The sequence below is a fragment of the Microcebus murinus genome, chromosome 17, assembly GCF_040939455.1.
Source record: "Microcebus murinus isolate Inina chromosome 17, M.murinus_Inina_mat1.0, whole genome shotgun sequence".
Lineage (NCBI taxonomy): Eukaryota > Metazoa > Chordata > Mammalia > Primates > Cheirogaleidae > Microcebus > Microcebus murinus.
The window spans coordinates 58,779,237-58,792,581 of record NC_134120.1 but is presented as its reverse complement, the minus strand read 5'-3'; the positions used below and the strand labels follow the sequence as shown (position 1 = coordinate 58,792,581).

At 41.6% G+C, this 13,345-nt stretch overlaps 1 protein-coding gene and 1 pseudogene across 1 annotated transcript in view; both read left to right on the top strand.

The window, feature by feature from the left end:
• The window catches only part of CIDEA (cell death inducing DFFA like effector a), a 511,919-nt gene that overhangs the window by 83,769 nt on the left and 414,805 nt on the right, over positions 1-13,345 (top strand). The gene's annotated exons all lie outside the window — the stretch shown is intronic.
• Positions 12,661-13,253, top strand: LOC105885193 (protein lin-28 homolog A pseudogene; annotated as a pseudogene).

Below are 13,345 nucleotides of genomic sequence, written 5' to 3'. Positions count from 1 at the left end.
ACTGATAAGAGAGAACTTGCCCACCAAAATTTATAAACCTACATTAATTAGAACATAATATTACTGCATAGGCAGAATCACTTATTCACCAGATATATTGTTGACTATCTACTGTGTATCAGGCACCATTCCAATGGGTGAGGGTATAGCTGTAAATAAAACAGATAAAACTGCCCTCATGGATTTTATAGTCCAACAGGGAAAAGGAGAGATGGAACAAATTAAAATTCTACCTACATAAATGATTCAAGAGAAAATTTACATATAACAATTCAGGGTATAAAAAAATGACACTTCACATCAGTGAAAAAAGGATGAATGATTGAATAATTTATAACAAAGGCTTACCATTTGGAAAAGAATAAAAATTTACATATAAAGTACTAGGAGAAGCTACAGATGAATATTTTTATGATTTCATAGAACAGAAGGCCTCCTAACAACAATGTCAAAGACCCAAACATGAAGATAAGGTTTTCATGTCTGACCATATCAACATGTAACATTTCTGCATGATCAGGAAACATATGTTTGTGTACCAGATACAAAATTAAAAAACAAAATGCAAGCTGCGTGAAAATATTCATTAGTGTTCAAAATGCAAATTTCAACAACCCTATCATTTGCACCTCTCAGAAAGTTCAAGACAACACTAAAACTCAAAAGTTGGTGTGGGAGGTGGATCAATCTGGCACTCTCACACTGCAAGTGTCTATATAAACTGCTACTTTTCTGGGAGGAGTAAGACAGGAGGTATCAAAAGCCTTGCTGTACCCTTGACCCAGAAATTTCACTTTAAGAGATTTATAGAATGAGACAAGAATGCAAAAATGCATATAGCCAGATAGCCTATATTGTTTATAATACTGAAAATAAAAACCCAAGAGTACACAAGATGATTAAATATGGCACAGTCATACTTTCCCTCACTTGTTAAAATGACATACCTGTTTTTAAAACTTGGTATAAGTAGATGGTTTCCACATACTAATTTTTTTTTAAAAAGTTTACTTTCTGTCTTCCTTGGATGGAGGTCCCACCGCTTAAAAATTATGGAGCTTAAGATTTGTGCAATTCAAATACCTTACCAAATGCATTTCATGACTGAATTTTAAAAGGTAAATGGAGAAAAGGATACTACTGTTTATGTTTCTGTCAAAAAAGTACTTCTATGTTTATACATATATACACGCCGACATGCAGACTTAGAATGATTTTGCTTATGAGTTTTCTAGCTGACCTATACTGAACTTTTAAATGAAAGAAATTGCTCACAAAAAACACTTTCCTTAAGTAGAAATCTGCACGGGGCCGGCCTGCCCATTCTTGCGGAGAGACGGGTAGCCCGCGCCAGCGTCGCACCGCATCGAAAACCAGGCGGCGGGGCGGAGACCGCCGACCGCTGGCGGCACGTCCCGGGACAGGGGTGCGCGGCCTGGGGGACCACGGGGAGGAGCCCAGGGTCCCTTCGGCCCCTCACGGACCCCTCGGGCCCGGGGCCGCCGCCCCGAGTCCCCGGCCCTCGCCGCTCCGAGCTGTGACTCGGCCTCGGCGCCCTCTGGGCAGCTGGGAGGACCGCGTCGGGGACGGTCTCAGCTCTCGGCGTCCTCACCGCGGCCTGGCTCGGGGCCGACCAGGGGCGCTCCTGGAGCTCGGTGCCCGGCGCCCCGCGGGAGCAGAGAGGCCGGCCCTGCCCCTCAGACCGAAGGGGCCTCAACCCGCAGTCCTGGGCTCCTCCTGTGACGGCCTCCGAGGCCCACACCGTGAGTCTCCGCCGTGGGCCCCGCACTCACCCTCTCTGGCGGGAGCGGGCGCTGCCCGCGGCGGACGCTGCCGGGCGCCTGAAGCCCAGGACACCGGACTACATTTCCCACAAGGGCGCGGGGCGGGCGCGGAGTGCGCAGGCGCGGGCCACGCGCGGGCGAGGCTGTCCTGGCGGCAAGTCGGCCGTGCGCCCCGCGTGGGGGCTGCCGTCTTGGGGTTGCGGGGTTTGACGCCGACCTGCGCAGCTACGTTACCCCGGCTGGCCTAGAGAAGCTCTTTAGGGCTCGTCATGGGGAGGGAGAAGGGAGACAGCCTTGGCTGAGCCTCACTTTCCTCATAAATAAGGGGAACCCAGAGAACCCCCTGCAATGAGGAGACAAAGTAGTAAGGTAACAGATACCTGGCGGGCCCTCCATTTATGGTAGCTATGGCACCGTGTCCCCTATTTCAGGCTCCGGCTGCTCTCTGCGTGCTTCAGAATTATAACTGTAGAATGTGAACAAAATCTCCATCAAACGTGTGGCCTGTGTTCTGGTAATATCAATTGGATCTGCCACTTTAGAACTTGAAGTACAAGTCAGTATAGTAGCTTAGATTGTAATATTTGATTTTCTAAAAATAACTGATAATTTCCTTTGCCTTTTCCTTTTGCTGTGTCAAAGACACTCTCCTTAGCCAAACTCTAGACGGTCTCCTGGAGCCCTCTTTTTTGGCTAGGCCTAATCCTGGGCCTGCCAAGCCCAGTTTTAGTAAAAATCCTGAGTCTCCCACTCTTGATTTCAGATCAAATTTCTCATTCACCATCCTGGATGTCTTAAGTACTTGGCCTGCATTTAGCAAGAATCCTCCAACCCTTGATATCTGCTCTTAGTAATTTTCTACTCACTGAACCACTCCTCTGCTTGTTGGCTATAAATCCCCAGCTGTCTTGCTGTATTGAAAGTTGAGCTCAGTTTTACTGAAGCTGCTCTTCGATGTTGCAACGGTACCAAATAAAATCTGTCTTTACTACCTTTACCGTCTTTACTTTGGCTACTTGTTATATTGTCATGCTAATACAAGACTGAAATAGTTCAGAAAACAACATAGCACTTATATATAACTCACTTAAGTTTCTGTTGTGAAAGAGGAGGAAATATCATATTCCTGACTAAAATAGGAATTCATCTGTGACAAAATGGGGACAGAAAGGAATATGCATAGAAATAAAATCCTCGTTTCAAAGGTATCAATTCTCCAAATCTTCATGTCCACAACTGGGTATTATTTTTTTCCATCCAAAGATCATCTATATTCCAACATATTACATTAAAATGTTAGGCACCTACAGTAAGAAATATGCTTGCAACTGGCTGGATTGAAATAACTCAGTATTTACTATAAAATGAATATAAAGAAATATAAAAATATCTAAAAATAAAATGTCACTCACTAAAATAATAACATATAGATAAAAAGGTGAAATTCTGGCATTCCGATAGCTTTGAATAGATAGCTTTGAAAAGTTTATAAGTCTTCTCTAAGTCCACTCTTACTGAATTGCTTTGGTTGATGTGTGATTTCAAAATAATTCACTAAGGAGGAAAAGCATTCAAGACAAACTGCCTGAGTATCTCTAGATTTTATATTTAGCAAACACTTCATAAACATGTTAAAAAATAAAAGGAAGTGTATTTATAGTATTTGAGAAAACTGATGCTAATGATTCAATGAACAAAGAATCTTATTAGAGAGGTACCAAATAGACGGAAGAACCAAATGACAACCTGGTAGCTGAAAAATACAATATCTGAAATGAAAATTGAGTAGATTTGAGAGGGCAGAAGAAAGAATCAGTGAACCTGAAGAAAAATCAACAGAAATTATTCAACCTGAAGAACATATGGAGAAAAAAGACTGAAAAATAAAAAAGAACAGAGGCCCTGGAAATCATGGTAACATCAAATGTACCAACAAATGCATAAAGGGAGTAATAGAAGAAGAGAGAGATAAAACGGCAAGAAAATATACTTGAAGAAATACAGGCCAAAAATTTCTCAAGTTTGATGAAAAACATTAATCCATAGGTCCAAAAACTCAAAAAAAAAAAAAAAAAAAAAGAAGAAGAACCAAACAAGATAAACAAACAAACAAAAAAGATATGCACCTAAAAACATCATAGTCAGACTATTTAAAAAATAGGCTGCCTCGCATGGTGGCTCACGCCTGTAATCCTAGCACTCTGGGAGGCTGAGGCAGGTGGATCGCTCAAGGTCAGGAGTTCAAACCCAGCCTGAGCAAGAGTGAGACACCCCCCCCCCGTCTCTATTAAAAATAGAAAGAAATTAATTGGCAAACTAAAAATATATAGAAAAAATTAGCCGGGCATGGTGGCTCATGCCTGTAGTCCCAGCTACTCAGGAGGCTTGAGGCAGAAGGATGGTTGCTGTGAGCTAGGCTGATGCCACAGCACTCTTGCCAGGGTAACAGAGTGAGACTCTGAGAAAGGAAAGAAGGAAGGAAGGAAGGAAGGGAGGAAGGAAGGAAGGAAGGGAGGGAGGGAGGGAGGGAGGGAGGGAGGGAGGGAGGGAGGGAGGGGAGAGACAACCTGATTCAAAAATCCATATGGAATGTCAAGGGACCTGGCACAGCCATAACAATCTTAAGCATGAAGAATAACATTGGTCCGAGTGCAGTGCTGTTTACAACTAATTCATCACAACCAGTTACAGACTCCTTTGTTCCTTCTCCACTCCCACTGCTTCACCTGATCAGTCTTTAAAAAAAAAAAAGAAGAAAGTTTGGAGGATTCAAATTTCCCAAGTTCAAGACTTACTTGCAAAACTACAGTAATTGGCCCAGCGTGGTGGCTCACGGCCGAGGCGAGCAGATCATTTGAGCTCAGGAGTTCGAGATCAGCCTGAGCAAGAGCCAGACCCCCCGTCTCTACTAAAAAAATAGAAAGAAATTGGCTGGACAACTATATATATATATATATATATATATATATATATATATTAGCTGGGCATAGTGGCACATGCCTGTAGTCCCAGCTACTTGGGAGGCTGAGGCAGGAGGATTGCTTGAGCCCAGGAGTTTGAGGTTGCTGCGAGCTAGGTTGACACCATGGCACTCTAGCTCTGGCAACAGAGCGAGACTCTGTCTCAAAAAAAAAAACAAAAAAAACTACAATAATCGAGACCATGTGATACTAATGTAAGGATGGAAATTATAGATCAATGGAATAGAACTGAGAGCCCAGAAATAAGGCCTTACCTTCACAGTCAATTGACTTTTGACAAGGATGTCTAGAAAATTCAATGGAAAAGAAATAAACTTTTCAACAAATGATGCTGAGTCAACTGCATATTCACATGCAAAAAGATGAATTTGTACTCCTATCCCACACAGAATACAAAATGGACACATAACACCCCCTCCCCCCAAAAATCTACCTAAATGTAAGAGCTAAAAGTATAAAACTCTTAGAAGAAGACATGGAAGTAAATCTTTGTGACCTCTGGTTAGGGAAATCCTTGTTAAATATGACATCCAAAGCACGTGTGACAGAAGAAAAAAGATAAATTGGATTTCACCAGAATTAAAAAATTTTGTGCATCAAAGGATACCATCAAAAAGTGAAAGGCAGCCCAGAGAATGAGGGGGGGAATATTTGCACATCACATGTCTCATAAGGTGCTTGTATCCAGAATATATAAAGAATGCATACAACTCAGTAGTAAAAAACACATAAACAACTCATTTTTTAAATGGGCAAAAGATCTGAATAGACATGTCTCCCAGTGACCAACAAGCACATAGAAAGATGCTCAACATGAGCAATCAGGGAGACACAAGTCAAGCCCACAATGTGATAGCATCTCGCACCCATCAGGGTAGCTATTATATAATCACAATATGCGAACAAACAAGCGTCGTCACAGACATGAAGAAACTAGAACCCTCAACCGTTTGTGGCGGGAATGTGCAGTTGTGCAGCCACTGCAGAAAACTGGCAGTTTGGCAGTTTCTCTAAAACTTAAACTTCAGTTCCATTCTTAGTTATGGACCCAAGAGAAATGAAAACATTTTGTCCACCCAAAAACTTATATACAAATACAGCAGTATTATTCATAATAGCCCAAAAACAGTAACAACCCAAACATACATCAACTGATGAATGAATAAAGAAAATGTGGCATACAATAGAGTGCTATTCAATCATAATAAGCACAGAAGAACCGATGCATGCTACAACATGGCCAAACCTTAAAAACGTTATGCTACATAAAAGAAATCAGACACAAAATCCACATACTGTGTGACAGCATTTATATGAAATATACAGAACAGGCAAATCTATTGAGACAGAAAGTTGATTATTGGTTGCCAGGGGCTGGAGGGAAGAAGGTGAAGAGGGGGGCTGATCATTTAACAGACGTGAGGCCTTTTTCAGAGGTGATAAAAATGTTCTGCAATTAGTTATGATGGTTGGAAAACCTTCTGAATATACTAAAAACCACTGAACTATACCCTTTAAATCTGTGGTCCCCAACCCCTGGGCCACAGACCGGTACCAGCCCCTCACCTACTAGGAACCAGGCCACACAGCAGGAGGTGAGTGGTGGTGAGTGAAGCTTCCCCTGTATTCACAGCCGCTCCCCACTGCTTGCATCACCACCTCAGCTATGTCTCCCGTCAGATCAGCGGGGGCATTAGTTGCAGGAAAACAAGCTCAAAGCTCCCACTGATTCTGCATTATGGTGAGTTGTATAATTATTTCATTATATATTACAATGTAATAATAAAATAGAAATAAAGTGCACAATAAATGTAATGCACTTGAATCATCCTGAAACCACCCTCCCACTCCTGCCCCAGTCCATGGAAAAATTGTCATCTATGAAACCAGTCCCTGGTGCCAAAAATGTTGAGGACCACTGCTTTAAATGGGTGAACTGTATGATACGTGAATTATATCTCAACTAAGCTGTTTCCAAAAAGAAAACTCTATCCCCGGACTCCAATTTAATGCTCTTTTATCTGGGTGGACTTTCACTACATTTTGCGTAAGGACCACAAATCTTTTTCTTTTAATTATCCATACAATCATAAGAAAACAGATACAGGAGTACTAGCTGACCTGGGAAAACTCAGGGCTCTGGAAATAAAGATCTTGCAACAAGTCATATGGACTTAGTTACCCACTTCCAAAGAATAGTGTAAGGGAAGGGAAGAACTGTAGCCTTACAGTGGAGATACTTGGTGAACACTACCTTAACTAAGTGATGGTTAATTGCACCAATGCTGGCATATGGATACATGTACCTCTGATATGATGTGACAGGAAAGGCACTCCACCTCTGTGGCATTCTTTCTAGAAATCCATAACCTTAGTCTAATCATGAGAAAAACTTAGATTGGGGAGCATCTACAGGACATCTGGCCAGTACTTTTTAAGGCTGCCAAAGTCATGAAAAATAAAACTGAGAAACTACCAAAACCCGGAGGAGACTGGGGAGACATGACAACTAAATGCAATGAATTGAATCCTGGAACAGATAAAGGACATTAATGGGAAAACTGATGAAATCTAAATAAAGCCTGGAATTCAGAGTAATGTACTAATATCAGTGTCTTAGTTTTGGGACACGTACCACAGTAATCTAAGATGTTAATAATGGGAAAGATTGGGTGAGGAAATTCTCTGCACTATCTTTGCACCTTTTGTGTAAATCTAAAATTGCTATAAAATTATAATTTTAAAGAGAAAATAAAGTAATCAGAATAGTATCAAATTTCTCAAAAACAAAAATGACTACTAGTAGTCAGAGGAACAATGCATCAAAAATTCTGATGGAACTCTACTTCCATCCTAGATTTAAATACTCCTCCAGAATATCAATGAATTCAGCCATGTAAAGTATCAATCTACTTTTTAATGTATACTTTTTGAGAAAACTACTACAGGATATGCTTCAGTAAAATGAAAAGAGTAAGCCAAGAAAGGGAAATTTATGTCATATAATCACTACTTTGACTATTATCAATAACAGGACAGTAGCAGGTACCACTTTGGAAAGTCAAACAGAATTTGTCCACCTACATGATAAAGAAGGAAGGCAGAGCAGGTAGACTATAAGCAGAGGGAAAAGGAAGAGCATTCGGAACATATGAAGAAAGGAAAATAAAATTTTCCAGACCACATAACTAGGGCATAGAGAACTGTGATGAAACCTTTGGAGTGGAGGTCACTTCAGACTTTCTGGATTGTGTCCTCCTGGTCCAACAGAATCAGTTACCCAGATAACCCTAGGAGATTTGCTATCAAGATAGATTTCTGGTTTTTGTTTTATATCTTGGGTACTTCAGTGGGTTGAGTCAACCACACCTCTTGACTAAGAGCATATTGCCCTTTTTATTTATATTTAATTTATCCTTTTTTATCTTATGGACATACATTTTTATTTACTCAAATGTCATATATCTCATTATTTCCTACCTTTTCCACTAAGCTTTAATATTTTAAGATATACTCACATACTCATAGTATGTGTTCCTCTAATCTGTTGCATTTAATGGCATTGTAAGAATACTACAATGTGCAAACACCACACATTACCTATCCACTTTACTTGGACAGACTCCCAGCTGGCCTCAACTCCCTATCCCACAGCAATGTGGCAATAAACATTCTTGAACAGAGCTTCTTATAGACCTGTGAAAGAATTACCCTGGCATGAATATGCAGAAGCAGTTGAACTAGGTCACAGGGTATGTGAGTACTTGACAAAGCACCAGCAGATGCTTTCTCAAATGATACCCTAATCTCCACCCTAAGCAGCAGCCAGTGAAGTTCCCTCCCTCCACACGGCCCCGCAAACTCTGAGCATTGTCCACTTCGCTAACTTTTGCCAGGCAAATGGTGAACAGTGACTTCGCCTTAATTTAAATCTCTTTTATTAACACTGACTTTGCATATCTCTTCCTATAATTATAAAGTAGATTGGCGGTTGTCTAGGACTAGAGGAGTGAGTGGGGATTGACTGCAAATGGGTCAACTCCATAAATGTACTAAAAATCACCAAATTCACAATGAATGAATTTTGTGGTATGTAAATTATGCCTCAATAAATCTATTTTAAAAATTATACAAGGGTGCCTGCTATCATCACAGTTGAACTGAAGTTCCTAGGCCATAATAATAAAACCAGAAAAATGAATTCAAATTAAATAAATCAATAAATTTAAAGTGAAAGAATTATAAATGAAGGAATAAAACATTTTTCAGAGACAATTATCATTCAACACTAAAGAATCTACAAAGTAGGCCAGGCACAATGGCTCATACCTGTTATTCTAGCACTTTGGGAGGCTGAGGTGGGAGGATTGCTTGAATTCAGGAGTTTGAGACCAGCCTGAGCAAGAGCAAGACCCCGTCTCTATTAAAAACAGGAAAAATTAGCCTGGCATGGTGGCACATGCCTGTAGCCCCAGCCACTCAGGAGGCTGAGGCACGAGGATGATCACTTGAGCCCAAGAGTTTGAGGTTGCTGAGAGCTAGGTTGATGCCACAGCACTCTAGCCCAGGCAACGGAGTGACACTCTGTTTAAAAAAAAAAAAAAAAGAAAAAGAAATTAAAAAAATCTACAAAGTAATTACTAGAATTAATACAGTTCAGCAAGGTGCGCAGATTTTTAAAAATCAATTTTAAAATTCCTTTTCTATATGTAAGAAACAATCGTTAGGAAATATAATTTTATTTTAGCAATAAATCTAATAAAATATGCTTCTATGAAAACATTTAAAAAGCTTTACAGAGAGACAGTAAAGGAGATCTAAATATATGACATGATAGCTCTTATCATTAGATAGGCTCAATATCAAAAAGCAATTCTTCCAAAATTAATTGTAGATTTAGTCTAATTCCAATTAAGACACTAATGGTGATGAAAGTTTATAAGCAAATTATAAAATTTATTTTGAAATGCAAAATGGCAAACATAGCAAAGACATTTCAAAAGAAGAACAATAAGAACAGAGTAAGAGCACACAGAACATTCTCACGTCAAGTCCTGTTAGAAAGCTGCACTGACTGAAGACTGGGTGGGAGGGTGGCTGACGGCAAGCACAGGCAGAACAACCACTAGGGCTGGTGCAGAACCCGGCATGGTTCCCGTCCCTGGGCTAGAGTGGAAACAACGTAACAGTATTTCCTCATCAGGGGGCCAAATCACCAGTGAAATAAAGCTGTTTGAATCTCACCTAACAGAGCTTAAAATCTAGCTCCAAAGGAGCAAACTGTTTCCAAGTAATTTGGCTGCATCAAGTGAATCTATAAAATCAAGTGAATCTATATTTACCAATAATATTTCAACTAAAATAATACACTGGGTGGGATTAACAGCAGATTAGGCACTACAGAAAATAACATCAGTGAACTTTGATACATAACAATAGAAACTACCCAAAATGGAACACAGAAGGAAAAAAGACTAAAAATCGAACAAAGCACCGGTTAGCTATAGGTCAACATCAAGCCACCTAGTAAACACAAAATTGAAGTCTCAAAAAAGCGTGGAAGTTTGTGAGGGGACATAAAAACATGTTAGGAAACAATGGCCAAAAACTTTTCCAAATTTGATGAAAACTATTAGCCCACAGGTCTAAGAAGCTCAGTGAACACTCACTTCCCATGCCATAGCACATCATGATCAAATTCTTAAAACCAGTAACAAGGATAAAATCCCAAAAGCAGCCAGACCAAAAGGTCACACGGTGTCCAGAGGGACAAAGACTTAAATGGCAGCAGATTTCCTGGAAGAAATTACGCATGCCAGAATAGACTTCTGCTTCATCCTTAAGGAACTGTCGGGAAAAACACTGTCAGCATAGAATGCTACTCCATGAAAATATCTTTCAAAAATAAAGACAAAATAAAGATTTTTTACCCTTTGGACATACAAAAAGCTGAAAGAATTTATCGTCACCTAAGCACCCCTATAGGAAAAGATAAATCTTCAGACAGAAGGGAAATGGTAACAATGGAAACCTGGATCTTCAAAAATGGAATGAAGACCACAGTAAACTGTAAATATGGGGGTAAATATGACATTATTTCTTATGGTTTTAATTTTCCTTAAAAATAACTGAATGTTTAAAGCAAAAAATGATAATAGTTCATTGTGACATTTATAACATATCTATAAGTAAAATATATATGACAATAGCTCATAGACTAAGAGAAGGGAAATGATAATACACAATTATAAGTTTGTTGTCTTAGTCTGCTCAGGCTGTCATAACAAAATACCATAGACTGGGTAAACATAAACAACAGAAGTTTATTTTCTCATAGTTCTGAAGTCTAGAAGTCCAAGGTCAGGATGACAGCATGGTCAAGTTCTGGTGAGGCCCTCTTCCTGGCTTCCAGATGGCCACCTTCTCACCCTGTGTTCATGTGGCTTTTCCTCAGTACATGTGTAGGGAGAGGGAGAAAGAGAGAGAGAAACCTCTCTGATGCCTCTTCTTATAAGGGCATGAATCCCATCACGAAGGCCCCACATGACCTCAACTAACTCTAATTAATTCCCATCATGTTTGGGGCTATGTCTTCAACATGTGAGTTTTGTGGTGGCACAAACATTTAGTCCACAGATTGCTATATTATACATGAAGTTTTTATGTCGCGCCTGCCTCGCCAGCAAGGAAGACGCGGCAACTGGAGTTCTTCTGACAGTGCTTTAATGGGGTTCCCTTTAGACTTACATGATGCGGAAGACCCAGCCCGGCAGCACGCAGGCTGCTATATACCCTAGAAGCACAACCCCTAAGCTGGGATAGGCCGCTCAGCTGTCGAGCCGCCAAAGCATTGGTCCATAGTAGGATCCTTCATTTGCATGCTTGCACCACAGGGTAACCGACAATTGCGCGTGCGCTGAACTTGTTTACTGCTCTAGGCAAAGCCGGAAACAGGCGCCATCTTGTAATGGCGTTGACACCGTGCCCCACATTTTTATATTATTTGAAGGCAGACTGTTATAAGTCAAGGAGGAATGCTATAAATTCTAAAGCAAGCACTAAACACAGTGTTGTTAATAAAACAAATTTGTTCCCAGATTTCAAACTATACTACAAGGCCATAGTAATTAAAACAGCTTTTTGCTGGCACAAGAACAGGAACATTGGCCAGTGGAACAGAACAGAGAACCCAGATATAAAACCATCCTCATATAGCCAACTAATCTTAAACAAAGCAGACAAAAGCATACACTGGGGGAAAGAATCCTTATTCAATAAATGGTGCTGGAAAAACTAGATAGCCACATATAGAAGACTGAAACAAGACCCACACCTTTCAACTTTCACAAAAATCAACTCGTGCTGGGTAATAGATTGAACCTTAGGTGTGAAACTATTAGAATTCTAGAGGAAAATGTTGGAAACACTCTTCTAGACATTGGCCTAGGCAAAGATTTAGAAAGAAGACCCCAAAGGCGATCACAACAGCAACAAAAATAAACAAAGGGGACCTGATCAAATTAGAAAGCTTCTGCACAGTCAAAGAAACTGTCAAGAGACCAAACAGACAACCCACAGAATGGGAGAAAATTTTCACAAGCTACACATCTGATAAAGGGCTGATAACTAGAATCTATTTAGAACTCAGGAAAATCAGCAAGAAAAAATCAAACAACCCTATCAAAAAATGGGCAAAGGACATGAGCAGAAACTTCTCAAAAGAAGACAGAATAATGGCCAACAAACATATGAAAAAATGTTCAATATCTCTAATCATCATTGTGCGGGGGAAGATGTAGCAGCCTCTTCTCCGAACCACCCCTTTGCCTCCGGACTTCTCTGGGGCCAGCCGCCGCCTGAGCAGGGGCCAGGGGCCGCGGGCTCCGCCGACGACCATGGGCTCCGTGTCCAACCGGCAGTTTGCAGGTGGCTGCGCCAAGGCGGCGGCGGAGGCGCAGGAGGACGCGCCCGGGCTGCGGACGAGCCGCAGTTGCTCCATGGTGCCGGCATCTGTAAGTGGTTCAACGTGCGCATGGGGTTCGGCTTCCCGTCCATGGCCGCCCGCGCCGGGTCGCCCTCGACCCCCTGCGGACGTCTTTGTGCACCAGAGTAAGCTGCACATGGAAGGCTTCCGGAGCCTGAAGGAGGGTGAGGCAGTTGAGTTCAACTGGAATCTGTCCGAGCCACTGGACCTGGTGGGGTGTTCTGTATCGGGAGTGAGAGGCGGCCAAAGGGGAAGAACATGCAGAAGCGCAGATCAAAAGGAGACAGGTGCTACGACTGTGGAGGTCTAGACCATCATGCTAAGGAATGCAAGCTGCCACCCCAGCCCAAGAAGTGCCACTTCTGCCAGAGCATCAGCCACATGGTGGCCTCGTGTCCACTGAAGGCCCAGCAGGCCCCTGGCGCACAGGGAAAGCCAGCCTACTTTCGGGAGGAAGAAGAAGAGATCCACAGCCCTGCCCTGCTCCCAGAGCCCCAGAATTGAGCCATAGTGGGTGGGGGCTATTCTTTTGCTATCAGGAAGTTTCAATGAGCAGCAGAGTGGAGAAAGTGGGGACAGGGTGGGTTGGGGGTGGT